This window comes from Protopterus annectens, chromosome 4.part1, assembly GCF_019279795.1.
Source record: "Protopterus annectens isolate FY-2018-M chromosome 4.part1, PAN1.0, whole genome shotgun sequence".
Taxonomy (NCBI): Eukaryota; Metazoa; Chordata; order Ceratodontiformes; family Protopteridae; genus Protopterus; species Protopterus annectens.
Window position 1 is genome coordinate 900,361,716 of NC_056734.1, and position 16,093 is coordinate 900,377,808.

The following is a 16,093-nucleotide window of genomic DNA, read 5'->3' on the forward strand; positions in this document are numbered from 1 at the left end:
CAAGCCTCAAGAATAGCACTCGGCTGTTTAAAAGCCTAGCTGTGTAGCATCATAAGTACCCTTACTGAGCATAGTTGGATGTTTGAGTTTAGCACAGTGAGGTTGTGAGCACCACCAACTGGCCCTGTCCATGATAAAGCACACAATATTATATAGTACACTTTGTAGTGTGGTTGAGATGTGTGAAAAATGCACAAAGACCCCAATGTTGTAGTGCTTGGTGGTGTGTGTGTGTGTGTGTGTGTGAGTGTGGGGGGGGGGGGCAACACAAGAATGTATTGTAAATGTATAATATAAAGTTAGATCGGGTCCTTGGTTTGTAATGTTTCCACAAGTAGTTTTGTGTCAGGCAAAGGAAATGGAAAATAAACACCGATAATGAGGTGTGATATATACAGCCCCATAGCACAGCGAGCAGCTGGTTTGCACGATGCTGAACCAAGTGTACATGCATGCAAGATATACCTGTTTATGCACAGGAAAGCAGTGCACAAATGCTAGCTGCACTGCAAATGTCTCATAGTTCCATCTGTACTCCAGACCTGTTTTTTTGCGATGCCGAACAGCATTAATTGAATATATGGTTGTCTGCTTCCTAGGTGGTCTTATTTGTCCTGTTTCCTCAATGCAGTGCTTCGCACAAACCAAATCAGCACAGCCAAACCTGTAATGTATTTGTTGTCCGGTAACAGTAATTGAAATAAGTAATTAAAAAAAAGGAGAAAAATGTGCAATGAGGAAAACCAATGTATGACATACACAGTAAAACATGATGGTACATACGAGATATTTCTACATAGCTTGGGATTTGAACTCTCACACCATTGCATCTTCAGAAAGCAGCTTGAATGCTTTATTCCTCTTTGCCACAGAAACAGCTATGCACCTAAGGACTGAAATCATTCTTCACACAACCAACTGCAACAGAATGTACACTGCTATCAAACCCTCATCTGTTATTTGTACATGTAATTATCATTATTATATTTGGATGTAGTGCACTTACTGAGCATACAACCTGTTATGATTATGCTTGCAAATATACAGCTGTCTTACACTTCTGTGTTTCTTGGTCATTCATCACTTATCTGACCAGTAGTGTGAGACATGCAGTGTGTAAGCCATTCAATATCTTTGGCCTTAAATTGTGTGATTATATTAACTGGGGGAGTAATACAATATGCAGTTGTCAACAACTGAAGGCCAGGTTGGATGGCACACACAACTATATACTGTTCTGTTGGGGGGTAGCAGAGGTGAGTTATTGTTATGGCACAAACAAGGGTACACTGCTGTTTTGAGGGGGAAAAAAGCTCAGTTACTGTATGTCACAAACAAGCATAGCCTGTTATTTATGGTGGGGAGCAAAGGTGAGCTACTGCTATGGCGCAACCAACTATATGATGCTCTTGTTACTCTTCTTGTTCTGCATCCTGCCTGTTGTTTGATCTTGGTAAGGGGTATGAAGTCAGACACTGTAGTGTGTATCATTAATTTCTAAAATCTCTCTCCAATAATTTACCAGTACAAAAGGTATGGTGCTAAACTGAGGGTATGCACTGATCATCAGTACTTTTGAGAGGATTACTGTGTGAATCTTTGATGCCTGAAGTGCAAGATTTACTAATGGGAACCTATAAGTAAAATCATTGCTCTGCTGTCACATGTTAAGATAGTTTCTGTAGAAATCCAACAATATTTACCTGATTACTGTACCAAGTTAAGAAATTCGAGAGGATACGCCACAATATTATTAAAGAATACACTCTTAAGTTCTTACCTTGCAAATGAAGCAGTTGACACAGTTTTAGTTCAGGGCTGACTCTGACTGATGCAAGCAGTACGCAGCCAATACATGGGGAGGCAAAGTTTGTGCGAGTTGCCTGGCACCAATTTTACTATATTTATGTGAGTAACAGAAAGGTATTAGGCACCTAGGTTGTCAGTGAGTGTGCTATATGTTATCCTTTAGCCAAAGTAAGGGCATACTGAACATGCCTACTTATGCCTCCAGCCCCAGCAGCTCGTGGTTTCCCCTCAAAGTCCTCCTCTGACTGTGCCTGTGGTGACCTAGGCATTTGTGGAGGGTTGTGTGCCCCTTCCCCTTGCAGATTCTGCTGCAGCTGCTTCTGCAAGATCAGACTGTGTAGCACAGCACATACTGTCATGATTTGTGTACATGTAGGTGGTTTATACTGCAGCACTCCACCAGATGTACACAGGCACCAGAACCATTACTTCAGCAGCCCAAGCACATGCTCTATGTTGTTTCTGGTTTGAGTGTGTGTCTCATTATGACGTTCTTCCATGCCTGTGTGTGCACTTCTAACGGGTGTCATCAGACACGGTTCCAGTGCACAGCCAACATCCCGCAGTAAATGGCCCCATGGGATGTCCCCCCTAGCAAACATCTGGTACAGCTGTGATGTGTGTCCAATATGGGAGAAGGGATAACTGCCAAAGTTGCCAGCATACACATTCAAGATAATTCCCTGAGCATTACACACAACTTGGCAGTTGATGGAGTGGTACCCCTTGCGGTTAATGTAGATACTACCCTGCTCACCAGGTGGTGCCTTAACGTGTACATGTGTGCAATCTATAGCACCCAGGACTTCAAGGTAGCGCGCTTCTTGTTGGAAATGTTGCATATTGCTGGCCCTCTCCTCAGAATTATGGGGAAAACATGTGTGCTCAGTGGCATGTATGAGCATAGCATCTGGAGGAGCATCCTGGATACTGATGCCTGTGACACACCCATCATGTCCCCAGTTGGTCTTTGAAAGGTACCTATAGCTAATATTCTGAGGGCTAGACATACCTTAGTTTCCACTGGGATTGGCTCCCCTCGGTTGGCTCTGACTCTGAGTTGAGGGTGGCAGAGCTGACAGAGTTCTTGTAATGTGTTCCTGTCCACCCTGTAACGCTCTACAATCTCCAGGGCATGTAGCATCTGAAAAGTTACTCTGGGCCTGAACAATCTTCTTCTCGGCCTAGGCCTATTGTCACCAGCAGCACTGGCTTCAGCCTCTAGCACAGAAGTATGGAGCAAAGCTGCAGCCCCTAGCTGCAGCCCCTAGCATTGTGTCCCTTTAAAATTTTCCTTGTCTCTACTCCAATGGTATTGAAGTATTCAGAAAACAGAATGGAGGCTACATGGATGCTTTAAAGCTTGTTGAATATTTTTGCCATGCTGAAAATCACCTGCTTGTGCTGTAATTAGCACCTATGAAGCACACCTGCTGCTTAACTGAGTGTGTTAACTCCACTGCTGCTCATTAGTGAGCGATGTGTATTTCTGTGCCCCTGAGTGCACCTACGCATAAAAAAGGTAAACACAGACAGTACTGTTATTACTTTCCTCCACTGCCATGATATCACGTAAACATGGATAAATGCATAAAAACTGATTTAAAGTTTGCACACCCTGTATTAGAACACAGGGCCATCTGTACTCCAACCCTACACATACACGTGCTGCCAGAGGAACAGTTACATATCAAGCATAAAGAAACCTGCCATTCACTCATCCACTTCCTATGACTGTGCTAAGCATTGTATCGAGCAAACAATGACAAAATAATAAAAAAAATTATTTAAAGCGGATAGAAATGACACATTTTAACAAAAAATAAAGAGGATAAAGCAGAAATAGAAGTTATGTTCTTACCATAACGTTCCATGTTAGTTGTCTTCTTCTCGCCTTCTTTCTTGCTGGATGGGTTCGGAGCCGACCTCGGCTCCGACTCGGCCACTTCTAAAAGCTCGAGAGTTGGTTCCACCAGCTCGAGGCTCCCCTTATATCCCACAATGCTAGGCGGTATTACCTCAGATCTCGTTTGTAAGCTAGGCCCAGCCAATAATAAATCCAGAACTTCTGGAAAAGGAAACACCACCTCTATAAAAGGAGAGGAAGAAGGTGACCTGAAACCTGATGAAGGGATATATGCAAAGTATAGCATATACAAATACAATAGAGGTGGAAGAAAGAGAAGTCACAATCAAACTCCTCTAGGTCTGTCCAGGCTAGGGGGAAGGAGGGTGGGATTTAAGAAAGAAGGCGAGAAGAAGACAACTAACATGGAACGTTATGGTAAGAACATAACTTCTATATGTTAAGTTGTCTATCTCGCCTTCATTCTTGCTGGATGGGACCGCGTCCCTAGCACCTTTGTCCCGGGTGGCCTATCGGAACAGACTCTTGAGAACAGTGGAACCAAAATTAGCTCTATGTCTAGAAGCTAGATCCAACTTATAATGAGAAATAAAAAAGTGTGAGGAGTAGCCCATGTAGCTGCTGCACAAATGGTATCAATAGGCAGCCTGTCTTGGAAAGGTATAGAAGTAGCCAAAGCTCTAGTCGAATGGGCCTTTGGTTTGTTAGGCAACTTTTGGTGTCTAATTTCATACACAAAGGATATCAGGGATGTTAGCCATCTGGAAAGTGATGCCTTCGAAACTGAAAGGCCCTTTCTGCCTTCTGCATAAGAGACAAACAACTGATCAGTTTTTCTGATCTGTTTGGTCCTATCCAAATAATACCTTAAATTGACGATGGACATCTAGCCAATGCAATTTTTGTTCAGACCTATTAGGAAAAAACACAGGGAGGTCAATGTTTTAATTTAGATTTGCCGCAGAGGCTACTTTAGGTAAAAAGGATGGATTGGTCCATAAGGATACCCTATCCTTATGAAACAAAAGATCTGGTCGACTGCTGAGTGCATGAAGCTCTGAGACCCTTCTAGCTGAAGTAATGGCTACCAGAAAGAGAGTCTTCCAGGATAGCAATTTCATTGAACAGGAAGCTGCTTGTTCAAAAGGGGGAAGAATTAAAGATGTGAGAACTAAATTAAGGTCCCAAGAGGGAGGAGGATTTCTTATAGGAGGTCTAAGAAGAAAAACTCCCTTCAAGAAAGCTTTGCAAAGCTTGTGAGACATGATGGCAGAATCTGAGATGCCCACATGAAAGTTAGATATAGCTGCCAATTGAACTTTAAGAGTAGAAGGAGATGAACCTGCATGGAAAAGTTCAGCTAGAAAATCAAGGACTATTTGGATGGGAGCAGTGAAAGGATCTATGTCCCTTCCTTGAGCCCAATAGGCGAAACGTTTCCACTTACTAAGACAAATCTTCCGAGTGGAAGATTTATGGGAAGCTATCAAAATATCTCGAACAGAGTGAGATATTTGAGGAAGCCTGGCTAAGGTTGGAACTGGAGGAACCAAGCAGTGAGGTTCAGAGAGGGGAGGGAGCGATGTAACTGACCCGACTGATGGATCAAAAGATCTGGAACTAGGTCCAGATGCCAGGGTTGCTCCAACAGAAACTGATGTAGAAAGGGGAACCAAACCTGTCGAGGCCAGTAAGGAGCAATGAGGATCAATGAGGCCTTCTGAGCGATAGCTTTCTGTATCACTTGAGAGATTAGTGGGAAGGGAGGAAATGCATACAGAAGTCCCCGGGGCCAAACTTGGACTAGAGCGTCTCTGCTGGGCTGGCCTGGTAAGGGGAAGAGGGTGAAATAATCTTTGCACTTGCTGTTTTGGGGAGTAGCAAAAAGGTCGCAGCAAGGCTGACCCCACTTGAGAAATACTCTCTCCAATATAGAATCTTTCAGAGACCACTCGTGAGGCATGAGGATAGCTCTGCTCAACTTGTCCGCGATGAGATTGGACTTCCCGGGGATGTGCGTTGCTATCAGAAACCGCTGAGAAGAAATCGCCCATTGCCACAGTCTGAGTGCTTCTCGACATAGGGGGTAGGACCTGGTTCTGCCTTGTTTGTTGATATACCACACTACAGACATGTTGTCCGTCTGAATTGCTATCGTTCCCAAGGGAAGAGAGTCTTGAAGGGCTTGCAACGCTAGAAGCACTGCTCTCATCTCTAGAAAGTACAGTTTTGTACCTACCATAAATGTAGATGTCCGAGAGGAATGCACCTGCAGTCTTTACAAATGGGTTGTCCTGTCGTCAGGCAGCCCTTCGGTCGGCCAGATTCCAAAGTCTGGGTCTGGCTTCGGCTGGTGTCGCACTTCACCCAACGTCATTGCGGCAGTTCTTCGGGTATAAAGGCATCAGCCGATGCCATTTTCCTCAGTGTTTCTTGCCCCAGATGCCAGGTGCCCTCTTGGATGGCTAAATTTGGATAAATGCCAAAGTTTCCAAATAGTAGAGAGCAAACACACAAAATAAACATGTATGTACATATATACAAACAAATACACCATAATAGATTCCCCCCCAAGCTAGCTGAAGATTGGTAAGTACCCTAGGAGTACCTCAGAGGGGAAGGAGGGTGGTAATCCTGACTGCAGATGCATTCCTCTCGGACATCTACATTTATGGTAGGTACAAAACTGTACTATGTCCTTCAAGGATGCATCTGCAGTCTTTACAAATGGGTAGAATACCATAGCTAAACTAGGGGAGGAGGAAATGAGAATAGATTATGGTGTAGTCAGGATCCCTTGCAAAACAGCAGTGGCAAAACCAGCACGGGATCTAGAGTATAGAGGTAAGTTATAATGCTTGGCAAATGTATGCACGGAGGTCCAAGTAGCAGCCTCTATAATGTCCTTGGTAGCCACTCCTGAAGAAGGCTGTGGTAGTGGCTGTAGCCCTTGTGGAGTGAGGCCTGATGTTCTCTGGAGTTTTCTTTCCATGGTAGGAGTAACAAAATCTAATGCAATTTCCTATCCATTTGGAGATTGTCTGTTTAGAAATTGGTTTTCCTTCTTTTCCTGTGGCATATGCTACCAGAAGCTGGTCAGTTTTTCTATTGTTTTTTGTCCTGTCCAGGTAGTAGCGTAATAGTCTGTGTACATCCAAGGTATGTAAGAGCTTTTCTCCCCTGTTCTGTGGATTGGGGAAGAATGTAGGAAAGTGGATAGCCTGATTTAAAGAGACTCTGGATACCACCTTAGGCATAAATGTAGGATTTGTTCTCATGGACACACTATCTTGATGGAAGATCAGGAAGGGTTGTACTGCCATTAATGCCTGTAGTTCAGAGACCCTTCTTGCTGAAGTTATTGCCAGCAGAAAAGCAGTCTTCCAGGATAAGTATTGCAATTCTGCTGTAGCTGCTGGTTCGAAAGGAGGTAGAGTCAGTTTTTCTAGCACAAAGTTCAAGTCCCATGCTGGCAATGGAGGTTTCCTGGGAGGTTTTACATTTTTAATTCCTCTCAGAAACTGTCTGAGCAGAGGATGCGAGAAGACAGGAGGATCCAAGCTGTATTCTGCTGAAATAGCTGATGCATGTATCTTGATGGAGGAATAGGACAGGCCTGTATGGAAGAGCTCCGCCAAGTACTCCAGGATGTTGGCTATGTTCACCAGTGTCACATCTTGCCCCTTTGCAGTACTCCAGATGAGATATCTTTTCCATTTTGCTGCATAATTCTTTCTTGTTGAAGGTCTACGAGCCTCCAGGATTATGTCTTTAACCCTTTGGGATAAATCTGGGTTAATTGCTGTTATGTAATGTTCCAGGCAGTTAGCTGCAGAGTTTTTAGGTTTGGCTTGTTGTAGTTGTTCTGTGTCAGCAGTAATGGGATCAGGGGCAGTTTCCATATTTGTTCCCGGGACATGCTCCTCAGCAGTGGATACCAATGTTGTCTTGGCCAGTCTGGGGCTATCAGAATGATCCTCGGACGTTCCTCTTTGATCTTGAGAAGCACCTTGTGCATCAAAGGAAGTGGTGGGAATGCGTATGCTGTCAGGCTTTTCCAACTGAAGGATAGGGAGTCCACCTTCCAAGCAAGTGGGTGGTAAGTCCTTGTGCAGAATTTCTTCAACTGGTGATTGAATGGGGATGCAAACAAGTCTATTTGTGGTAATCCCCATTCTCTTGTGATGGTTTTGAAAATGTCCGGATGCAACATCCATTCGTGGGCATCTGTTGCAGTTCTGCTTAATATGTCTGCTAGAATGTTTTCCTTCCCTGGTACATAAATTGCCTGTAACTGAATGTTGTAGCTCAGAGCCACATCCCATAGGTCCAGTGCCAGCCGGCATAGAGGGTATGAGTGTGTGCCTCCCTGTTTGTTGATGTACCACATAACTGTGGTGTTGTCTGTCCTTATCATCAACTGGCCTTCTTGGAGAAGAGGTCTGAATGCCTGGATTGCCAATTTTACTGCCATCATTTCTTTTAGATTTATGTGCAGATGCAGCTGGTCTTGGGTCCATAGGTCTTGAATGCACTTGCCCATCATGTGTGCCCCCCAACCGAGGTCTGAGGCATCTGTCGTGATGGTTTGTCTTGGTTGACTTTTGCAGCAGGGCAGTCCTGTGTTTGATTGACAGGCCTGAGCCCACCATAAGAACTCTTGCTTCAGGCATGGGATCATTGGAATTTTGGTTTCTAGGCTGTGCTTGTGCTGAGACCACAAATTCTTTAGGTACCACTGTAGCTTTCTCATATGAAGCCTGGCATGAGGGACCAGTATTATGCAGGATGCCATGAAGCCTAGGGCTTGTAGCACTTTTCTTGCAGTCAGATGGCTCTGCTTTGTTAATGCCAAGAAGTAGAGAGGAAGTTGCTCTTTCTTTTCTGCAGTTAGAAATGCCATTTGTTTTGATGTGTCCAGTTCTGCACCCAGAAAGGTTATTCTTTGGGATGGAATCAGCCTTGACTTTTTTGTATTGACTGTATATCCCAGGGCTTGTAGCAGGTAGATGACTCTTTGTAAGTCTTCTGTTAGTTTGTTTTTGTTGTCCGCTTGTATTAGGCAGTCGTCCAGGTAGGGATAGATTTGAATTCCCTGAAGTCTGCAATGAGCGATTACTGATGCCAGGCATTTCGTGAACACTCTGGGCGCAGTAGATAAGCCAAAGGGCAATGCTGAGAATTGATAATGCTCTGATCCTGCAAGAAATCTGAGGTATCTTCTGCAAATTGGTCTTATGGGGACGTGCAGGTATGCCTCCTTGAGATCTAGAGTTACCAGCCAAGACTCCTTGCCCAGCATGGGAAGAAGCTGCTGTAGGGTCAGCATTTTGAAAGGGAAGAAGCTGCTGTAGGGTCAGCATTTTGAATTTTGGAACAATGAGAAATGTGTTTAAAGCGGACAGGTCTAGAATAGGCCTCCATTTGTTTTCTTTTCTTGGTACCAGGAAGAGCCTGGAGTAAAATCCCTTCCCTTGCTCCATAAATGGTACCATTTCCACAGCTCGCATTTTTAATAATTGAGATATTTGTTTTAGAGCTTCTGTCCTTTGAGAAGGTGGTAGGTTTGGCATTCCTCTCTTTCCTGGTAGTGTATGGAAATGGAACCTGTAACCTTTGTCTATAGTCTGCAAAATCAATTTTTCTCTTGTAATGCAGTGCCAGTTTCTTGAAAATAATGTTAGCTTTCCGCCTAAGGGTGCTTCTAGTTGTTCCCTGGTAGGCGGTGCCACCGCCAAGTCACTGTGATTGAGTTGTTGTAGTGGTGGTGGCTGTATCCGATGCCTCGTTGGTTGTTACCCTGCCACTGGCGACCCCTGTAGGCACCCCTGGATTGGTTTCTGCCTCTAGAGCGCCTATTCCTGCCTCTTTGTGCCTTAGAGGAGTCCGGAAAGGACCGATTCTTGGAGGGCCAATTCCTGCTAAACCTTGGAGGTTGAACTTGTAAGAAATCTTTTACTGTTTGCACAGATTTTGCTTTCTTCCATCTTTTTAGTACCTGCTGTGCGGGGGCACCAAATAAATTGACCTTGTCCATAGGTGCATCCAAAAGCTTAGATTTGACATGGTCTGGCAATGCCTGTTCTTTCAACCATGCATGCCTCCTGATAACTGTGCCAGTCATGGCTGATCTAAAGGAAGCCTCCAGTGCATCATAGCCACATTTTAAGGAATGGTTACTAACCTGCTGTATGTTATGTAACATTTCTTGAACATACTTTTTATCTAAAGATTCTTCAGAGGACAGCTTTTTAGTCAACTGGTCAAGCATAAACTCTTGATATTGAATCATATGAAATTGGCAGTTCAAAGCTCTAGCTGACAAAGTAGCAGAGGTGTAAACTTTTTTACCCCATCTCTCTAAGGACCTGGATTCCCTTTCAGAGGGGAGGGGTTTTTTAGAAGAAGTAGCTGCTACAGCTTTAGGGCCCTGGGAGATAGTCTCTGGATCTGCAAAAGGCAAGTGGTGATGAGTGTCTGGGACCCTGTAGTACCTATCGGGCTTAGCAGGAGCCGGAGGTAAAGTATCAGGAGCAGTGCAAGCATCATTAAATGCATCATCAACAACAGATAGAACTGGAGGTATAGCTAAAGGCCTATGCTGTGGCAAGTGTAGAAAGGTCCTAAGCCTTTTTCTAGAGTCTGAGAAATCTTGGCCCTGCCACTGAAATTGTTCCCTCATAGCATGCAAGGTTTCCCCAAAGGAAAATTCCTCAGGAGGAGAGGCTGAAGGGATGGACTCCTCAGCAGGAGAATAAGAAGCCTCAGGAGGGTCTGTATGTTCTGAGTCATCAGAGGAATCATCTGTGGCTACTGGCTCAGGGGGCTCTGCTCTAGGCCTCTTTTCTGGAAGAGGGAGAGAGGCCCTGTCTGGATGAGGCTGGGCTCCACGGATTAAAGAGATGAGATCCTCAGCCAAAGAAAGCATATGGGAGCTGGTGCTAGGCCTGTGAGAGGGGGGCTTGGCAGGCACAGGTTTTGATGCTTTGGCTGCTTTAGCCCTGGCAAAGGCCTTAATAGACATAGCTGGAGGAGGCCTAGCAGCTCCACGTGCAGGGGTAGAAATATCTAGGGGAATGGTGTCTGACAAATCCTGTGAAATCGCAACAGAAGGTTGGATTTCAGAAGCCGTTTCTACCAGGATAGAAGAGGCCTCGGTAGAAGGCAAGTTATCGGCTGAAGAAAGAACCGCTTGCTCGGTTTCGGCCGAAACCGAGACACTAAGTGGTTTGCTTAACCACGGTTTCGCCGAAACCGCGGACCGCGAGTGTCGGTCCTTTCTTTGCTTTTTGGTTATTTGTGTAGTCGGAGGATCCGGCGGCATAATGTAGGCAAAATCGGAGCCGAAAATCTGTTCAGCAAAAGTCCGGCGACGTCTAGCCCGTCCGGTTAAAAGAAGCACAGGCTAGACAAGCTGCTACGCCGTGGTCTGGGCCTAAACAATGTATGCAATAGGAGTGGAAATCTTTATGAGGTATTTGTTTCCCACAAGATAAACAGTTATTAACTTTCTCTGACATCGGCTGAGGCAAGAAAGAGTCCCCAACGGGTACTTAGCTTTATAGAAGTCTTGAAGTAGTATTCGGTAGTAGTAATCTCTGGATCTGACCGACCGCACTGCGAACAGCTTCTGCTTGGCGCCCGCGCAAGAAAGACTGGGAAAATGGCATCGGCTGATGCCTTTATACCAAGAACTGCCTAATGGCGCCGGGTGAAGTGCGACACCAGCCGAAGCCAGACCCAGACTTTGGAATCCGGCCGACCGAAGGGCTGCCTGACGACAGGACAACCCATTTGTAAAGACTGCAGATGCATCCTTGAAGGACATCATTTATATGCAAGTGGCGTTCGACTGGTTGCCAAATGCCCTGGACTGTTCTGCCCTGATAATGCCCCCCCCCACCCGATCAGGGAGGCGTCCGTTGTCAGAGTAGCAACCGGAGGGGGAAGGACAAAGGGTCTTCCTATGAAGAGCTGGGGGGAAGAAATCCACCAAAGAAGATGATTCTTGCATGCTTGCGTAATCACAATGGTGTGGGACATCGGAAGATGTTGGTATAACCATTGTGTGAAGAGCATCCATTGAAGGATTCTCATGTGAAATCTGGCTAATAGAAGTAGAGGGATAGCAGCCGCCATAATCCCTAGTACTTTTACAACTAATCTGACTTTGACTCTGTTGCTGTGGAAGAGAAGGGAGACCAGTTTGTGTATGTCTGCTATTCTTTGGTTTGTGAGCCTCGCAGACATGTTGACTGTGTCTAGATTTGCGCCTATGAAGGTAATAGCACGACAAGGCGACAAAACAGACTTTTTGCAATTTATCGAGATACCTAACTTTTTGAAAAATGCGAAAGGTGTAGTCTCTGGCAAGTAGAAGAAGATGCTTGGTAGGAGCTGTGAGGAGCCAGTCGTCTAAGTAAGGAAACACCTAGAATCCTTGACGTCTCAGGTGAGAAGCTACCACTGCCATGCATTTGGTAAACACCAAATTGAAAGTGACTGGTTCCCAGCCTGAAGCGGAGGAATCTCCTGAAGCGTCTGTTCATTTTTATATGATAGTACGCATCCTGGAGGTCTATAGAGCACATCCAGTTTTCCTTTCCCAATAGGGGTAGGATGGATTGTAGCGTGACCATCCGAAATCTTGTTTTCTTGACAGACTTGTTCAAGATACTGAGAACCAAAAAGAACTTGGAGTAGATTCCGGATCCTTGCTGGTCTGCTGGCACTGGCTGAATGGCTCTTTTTGCAAGCAACTTTGATATTTTCAACGCTGCTTGATCCCTTTGAGCGGGTGGAACATCTGGAAGGGATTTTTTTGATTGATTTGGAATGCGAAAGAACGGAATGGAATAGCCTTCGGAAATGATGGACTGTACCCACTTGTCTTGAGTTAGGGATCGCCAGGCTTCTGGGTACAGTGATAATCTTCCCCCGACTGCCTCCGAAGGTGGACAATCGGGCAACATCTCAGGGATGCTGGAAGGGCTTATCGGAAAAGGTTTCTCGATTGCCCTGGTTCTGCGGACCCCCCCTGCCCCTAGGGCTGACGTCTACCATTATTGTTCCCCCTCTGCCTCTGGGGAACCGACTCTGTCGTCAGGCAAAGTCCCTTGAGATTGTTTGCAGAACCACATCTTTCCACTTTTCTGGCCTTTGGGGTAAGGTCTAGAAGGAGTAGAAAAAGGACTCGACGCAGAAAGAGTTTTGCCATCTGTCTCGCGACCTTGTCAAGGTTTCTTTCACTTGAGGACCAAAAAGGATGATCCATCAAACGGGAATTAGTGAAAGACGTTTTAAAGGGTCCATAAAATTGCATAGCCGCATCCAGGCATGCCGGCGTAAGGCCACACCTGTCCCTGCAGCCCTGCTCGCCCATCAGCCGCATATGAAAGGAGGCATGGAGGAGTTAGCTATAGAGTTTAGGGTAGCCAGCTGAGCGTTCATCTTGTCCTGAAAACCCCCAGCTGTAGGGTCCTTCAACATCTCACTCGCTTCCTTGCTCAAGTCTCTTTGAAGACGAGTGAAATGGCAGAGGTAGTTCAGCTGAGCGATAGCAAAGGTCGCTGACTAAAACATCCGCTTCCCGCATACCTGTCCATAGACCTAGATTCCTTGTTAGGAGGATGGACAGGCAATCGGATCAGCTAGCTCCTTCTTAGTGGCAGCAGCTACCACCAGAGCATCCACAGAAACTCCCTTAGTCAGAAATTGCTTATCTGCTGGTGCTGTGATAAACTTTGAAGGTCTCCTGGGGGTAGGGTCCACTGGAGTCAGGAGCCGCCCAAGCCTTTTGCTACCACCTGCATGAGGGGATCAAAGGGGGGGGACACCCAGGAGGTGGAAGGGCTTAGAGCCAAATGCCTCAAGATACACAGATTCATCCTCCGAAGGGTTAAGGGCTGGCCAATTTCCCCTCTGTTTCAGGATCTCTAGAATGTCTGCAAAGGAGACATCTTCAGAAGGGGAACGGGAACCCTCGAATCCTCTAAATCTGTGTCAGAGGTGACAGACTCAGGTGAGTCTATGTGCTTCCTCTTACACTTTCTCTTCCTAGGGGGCTCCCCTGCCAATTCAGGAGAGGCCTCGAAGAGGATGAGATCCCCACAGGGGATTCTTGAGGGGCTGGCTCTCTGCGGTCTGGGATGAGGGAGTGAGCAGACATAACCTGAGGCACCGAAGAGGGAGGGGCGGACGGAGCCGACTGTGGAGTTGAACCAGGTTCCAACACACTCCGCATGACCTCGAACGCACCTCTATCAGGCAGAGCCAGAGGTCCCCGCTCCAAAAAGCTGAAAACCTCCCTCGGCACCGACAGCGATGGCTCCGAGGCCGATGTCGGAGCCGAACTCACCAGCCAAGCACCGAGGAGAGCGGGGTGGGACAAGGGTCGATGCCACTCTCCCCACCTCCTCGGAGCCGACGAGGGAAGTCCGCCGGAGATTCTTCCAGGAAGAAATCGGAGCCGAAGACAATTGTATCGGCTCCGACGGTATCACAGTCTCGGGTCCGAAACGCCCCGGCTCCGAGCTCAAAGGAGTTGGAGGAGGAATATTCTGAGAAATAGGGTTGAGCATCGACTGATGAGTCGGGCTCTGAAGCATCTGGGCCAGTGCCTCGGACTTAAGAAGTCGACTCACTACCCTCTGAAGGTCATGGTCCGAAAGCCTCGAAGACCTAGAGGAGTGCGATCTATGGCTCCGTTCAGACAGCAGGGGAGAAGCTGGAGCCGAATGAACGGAGCCGAGAGACTGTGACCTTGACCTCTTCCAAGATGTCGGCTCCGAAAGACTGATCGGAGCCAACGTAACAATTTCCAAAACCTCGGCTCCGGCCGGAGCCGAGGGAACCACCGAAGGGGAAGATAGAGTCTCATCGGCTCCAGCCGGAGCCGATGCAGGAGTAGACTTAGAAGTCTTAGGTGCCGACTCAGTACCTGGAGCCGAAGACCTAGAAGCCTTAGAGGGTTTGCCCGAAGATGCAGTCGGGGGACCCTCAGGCTTTAACAAGCCCCGTAATATAAGCTTGTTTTTCCTTTCCTGCAGGACTCTAGGGCTGAAGTCATGGCATACAGCACAAGAGTCCTGCAGGTGTAAAGGTCCCAGGCAGTACACAAAAGAAGTGTGACCGTCTGTCAGAGACATTTTCTCACACTTCTTGAAGCCTGAGACCTTTGAATCCTTGGACATAACAAGGAACAAGTGTAACCACTCACAAACACAAACACACCGATTACACTATATACTAATAACAAAAAAGTTAAACTAAATAAATTAGCTATTTAGTATAATAAAGATCCTACACAAACACACACACTCCAAGGGAATGGGAGGGCCCGAAGGCCTAAGGGAAGAACATATAAGTTCTTGAGGTAAAAAAGGGTTAAGAACTAGAGAAAGGGATAACAAAACCTTTAAGGTAAGGGGATACTGAATGGAAGACTAATTTAAAGGGTTTTAATAAACTTATTTAAACTGCACTGACCTGAAGCCGGTGAAGCAACACGTCTCGATAGCTGTAGCGGCAAACGAGATCTGAGGCAATACCGCCTAGCATTGTGGGATATAAGGGGAGCCTCGAGCCGGTGGAACCAACTCTCGAGCTTTTAGAAGTGGCCGAGTCGGAGCCGAGGTTGGCTCCGAACCCATCCAGCAAGAATGAAGGCGAGATAGACAACTTAACATCTTATGAAATGTGCACTGCTTAAATGCACTTTCACCCCTCACTAATCTACACATACACGTCTGTAAGTGCAACCTGACACACCCCCATGATGTCAGCATTCGGTGTTGCCATCCATTTAAAACAAACACTGTGGAAATGCCTACACAAAATGAACATCCCTACAGTGTGAATTCACAATTCTAATGAGTTTTGCCCTCATCTGCATCTTCACCGTGCTGACAGCCCTGAATCTACCCAGTTGGTAACTGGGTAGGCAGGAAAACTGAAGGGGAGCCCAATGTTGTAAACACATGGGAGAAAAAGAAAGAACACCACAACCACTGAAACAGGCTCTGCATAAATTACTTTAACACCATAGAATGAGTACTTTCAGCCCATTGCCTACAGGACTTCAACAGATAAAAATACAAGTAAAAAAATCAGGCATTTAAACAGCCCTCCAAATGTCACACATTCACCTAATTTTGGTGATTTAAAGTGATATACTCTTAATACAGAATTTAACCTAAGAAAAGATAAGACAGTAATAATATTTAAAATCACAAATAATGTCAAAGGTCATATGGTCGGTTTTTATATAGCTATAGCTATATATATATATATATATATTTTATTTAAATTAAAAATAAAAATCTTCAAGGACTTTTGGTATATATCTCGTTTTTGTTTAACTGAAATACGCAAAGGGCACAGACTGATAGACATTTTTTTACCGATACTAATTTGTTG